Source organism: Panthera pardus, unplaced genomic scaffold (genome assembly GCF_024362965.1).
Source record: "Panthera pardus isolate Hobbes unplaced genomic scaffold, ASM2436296v1 HiC_scaffold_13, whole genome shotgun sequence".
Lineage (NCBI taxonomy): Eukaryota > Metazoa > Chordata > Mammalia > Carnivora > Felidae > Panthera > Panthera pardus.
In genome coordinates this window covers 102603332-102607507 of record NW_026526688.1, presented here as the reverse complement: position 1 = coordinate 102607507, position 4176 = coordinate 102603332, and the positions used below count along the sequence as shown (strand labels likewise).

General features: G+C 37.4%; 1 non-coding gene across 1 annotated transcript; it reads left to right on the top strand.

The window, feature by feature from the left end:
• Positions 1-1001: 1001 nt before the first annotated feature.
• Positions 1002-1104, top strand: LOC128776726 (U6 spliceosomal RNA). Its single transcript, XR_008421904.1, has one exon. It is a non-coding gene; the product is annotated as a U6 spliceosomal RNA (small nuclear RNA).
• The last annotated feature ends 3072 nt before the right edge of the window (positions 1105-4176 follow it).

Genomic DNA, 4176 nt, shown 5'->3' with positions numbered 1-4176 from the left:
TGCCAGCAACCACCAAAAGCCAGAAGAAGCAAAAAAGTATACTCCCTCTTCTGAAAAAGCCTAGCCCTGCTGACACCTTGTTTTTAGACTTCTGACATCTGGAAATGTGAAAGAATACATTTTTGTTGTTTCAAGCCACCCAGTTTGTGGTAATATGTTATGGCAGTCTTACAAAACTAATGCATGCCCTAACTTCTATGGGTTGCCCTTCAGTAGATCAAATCAAAGCCTGAGGTTTTTATGGAGGTTACCCTTCCTAGGGTTCTCTTGCCCCAGCATTATGTGACTGCTAAGATATTTGCCTGGGGCTTTAGCTTCTTAGTTACTACTTTCTACTGCAGTTACTTAGTCTTGCCCTTCACCTGCACAATTTAAGAATTGGAGAATGTTCTGAGAGAAGACTCCACAGATACTTTGAGGCTCTCTTTCCTGTGCTGCTAGCCTTATTAGGATTTTGCTCCTCAAGTCCTATGTACTCTGACAGCACCAAACTCCAACCTCTTCATTTTAACCTGGTGGGATTGAAGTTTTCTCTTAGGACTTTATTCTCCCACACTGTTAATCAGCCCATGTACTCAGGTAAAATCTTTGGAGTTCAGTATGGAAATATATATTCAACAGATGGTTGACAGAAGGGTGGGGAGTGTGGGGTTGGGCCAAATGGTGAAGGGGAGAGGGAGATACAGTCTTCCAGTTATGGAATGAATAAGTCATAGGTCTAAAAGGCACAGCATAAGGAATACAGTCATTGATATTGTAATAGCAATTTAACAGGACAGATGGTAGCTACACCTGTAGTGCACATAGCATATACACTTGTTGAATCACTATGTCATGCACTTGAAACTATTATAACATTGTGTATCACCTATACTGAAATTTAAAAAAAAGAAATATTCAAAATTATTTTTCCTCAGTACTTTGGAGGCATTAGCCCACTATTTTATAGTTTCCTGACATGAAATTTTGTGCAAACAAAAAACAAAAAACACAAAGAAACAGTGCTTTGGCAGCACATACACTAAAATTGGAATGATACAGAGAAGATTAGCATGGCCCCTGTGCAAGGATGACGTGCAAATTCATGAAGTATTCCATATTTTTAACCTTTATTAAAAATATTTTTCTTCAATTTTTCTTACTATATTTTTTACTTTTGTGTAAATTTTTTAAATTCTATTTTACTTCTATTATTTCATTTTAGTCTACTTCAGTGTATTCATTTTTCCAAATTTTTAAATAATTTCTTTTTTTTCCTTTTTTTCCCCTTTTTTTCTCTAATCTATCAAGCCACTTTTAACACCCAGATCAAAACACACCTGGGATCTAGCATCATTTATTCGATTTTTGTCTATGTGTGTATTTGTTTTTAATTTTTTAATTTTAATATTTTTTTAATTTTAATTTATTAATTTTAATTTTTCCAGATCATTAACTCCTTTTCTCCCTTCAAAATGATGAAACGAAGAAATTTACCCCAAAAGAAAGAGCAGGAAGAAACGACAGCCAGGGACTTAACCAACACGGATACAAGCAAGATGTCTGAAACAGAATTTAGAATCACGATAATAAGAATACTAGCTGGAGTCGAAAATAGATTAGAATCCCTTTCTGTGGAGATAAAAGAAGTAAAGGCTAGTCGGGACAAAATTTAAAAAATGCTATAACTGAGCTGCAATCTCGAATGGAGGCCATGGCAGCAAGGATGGATGAGGCAGAACAGAGAATGAGCAATATAGAGGACAAACTTATGGAGAATAATGAAGCAGAAAGAAAAAAGGAGATTAAGGCAAAAGAACACAATTTAAGAATTAGAGAAATCAGTGACTCATTAAAAAGGAACAACATCAGAATCATACAGGTCCCAGAAGAGGAAGAGAGAGAAACAGGAATAGAAGGATTATGTGAGGAAATCATAGCAGAAAACATTCCTAGCCTGGGGGAAAGACACAGACATCAAAATCCAGAAAGCACAGAGGACTCCCATTAGAGTCAATAAAAACTGACCATCATCAAGGCATATCATAGTCAAATTCACAAAATACTCAGGCAAGAAAAGAATCATGAAAGCAGCAAGGGAAAAAAAAGTCCTTAACCTACAAAGGAAGACAGATCAGGTTCACAGCAGACCTATCCACAGAAACTTGGCAGACCAGAAAGGAGTGGCAGGATATATTCACTGTGCAGCCAAGAATTCTCTATCCAGCAAGGCCCTCATTCAAAATAGAAGGAGAGATAAAAAGTTTCCTAGACAAACAAAATTTAAAGGAGTTTGTGGCCACTAAACCAGCCCTGCAAGAAATTTTAAGGGGGACTCTCTGAGAGGAGAAAAGATTTAAATAAATAAATAAATAAATAAATAGCAAAAGCAACGAAGACTAGAAAGGATCAGAGAACACCACCAGAAACTCCAACTTTACAACCAACATAATGGCAATAAATTCATATCATTCAGTACTCACTCTAAACATCAATGAACTCAATGCTCCAATCAAAAGACATAGGGTAACAGAATGGATAAGAGAACAAGATCCATCTATATTATGTTTACAAGAGACCCACTTTATTTTTTTTTCAATATATGAAGTTTATTGTCAAATTGGTTCCCATACAACACCCAGTGCTCATCCCAAAAGGTGCCCTCCTCAATACCCATCACCCACCCTCCCCTCCCTCCCACTCCCCATCAACCCTCAGTTTGTTCTCAGTTTTTTTAACAGTCTCTTATGCTTTGGCTCTCTCCCACTCTAACCTCTTTTTTTTTTTCCTTCCCCTCCCCCATGGGTTTCTGTTACGTTTCTCAGGATCCACATAAGAGTGAAACCATATGGTATCTGTCTTTCTCTGTATGGCTTATTTCACTTAGCATCACACTCTCCAGTTCCATCCACGTTGCTACAAAAGGCCAGATTTCATTCTTTCTCATTGCCACGTAATATTCCATTGTGTATATAAACCACAATTTCTTTATCCATTCATCAGTTGATGGACATTTAGGCTCTTTCCATAATTTGGCTATTGTTGAGAGTGCTGCTATAAACATTGGGGTACAAGTGCCCCTATGCATCAGTACTCCTGTATCCCTTGGGTAAATTCCTAGCAGTGCTATTGCTGGGTCATAGGGTAGGTCTATTTTTAATTTTCTGAGGAACCTCCACACTGCTTTCCAGAGCGGCTGCACCAATTTGTATTCCCACCAACAGTGCAAGAGGGTTCCCATTTCTCCACATCCTCTCCAGCATCTATAGTCTCCTGATTTGTTCATTTTGGCCTTATGAAGATAAAAAGCTTCTGCACAGCAAAGGAAACAACCAACAAAACTAAAAGGCAACCAACGGAATGGGAAAAGATATTTGCAAATGACATATCGGACAAAGGGCTAGTATCCAAAATCTATAAAGAGCTCACCAAACTCCACACCCGAAAAACAAATAAACCAGTGAAGAAATGGGCAGAAAACATGAATAGACACTTCTCTAAAGAAGACATCCGGATGGCCAACAGGCACATGAAAAGATGTTTAATGTTGCTCCTTATCAGGGAAATATAAATCAAAACCACACTCAGATATCACCTCACGCCAGTCAGAGTGGCCAAAATGAACAAATCAACAAGAGACCCACTTTAGACTGAAAGACACCTTCAGATTGAAAAGGGATGGGGAACCATCTATCATGCTAATGGTCAACAAAAGAAACACGGAGTAGCCATACTTATATCAGACAATCTAGACTTTTAAATAAAGATAGCATCAAGAGGTGAAGTATCAAAAAGCATTATGTCATAATTAAGGGGTCTACTCACCAAGAAGACCTAACAATTGTAAACATTTATGCACCAAATGTGGAAGGACACAAATATATAAATCAATTAATCACAAACATAAAGAAACTCATCAATAGTAATACCATAATAGTGGGGGACTTCAATACCCCACTCACAGCAGTGGACATATCATCTAATCAAAAAATTAACAAGGAAATAATGTCTTTGAATGACACACTGGACCAGATAGACTTAACAGATATATTCAGAACATTTCATCCTAAAGCACTAGAATATACATTCTTTTCCAGTGCACATGGAACGTTCTCCAGAATAAACCACATACCGGAACACAAATCAGCCCCTCAGCAAGTACAAAAAGATCAAGATCATCCCATGCATATTTTCAGA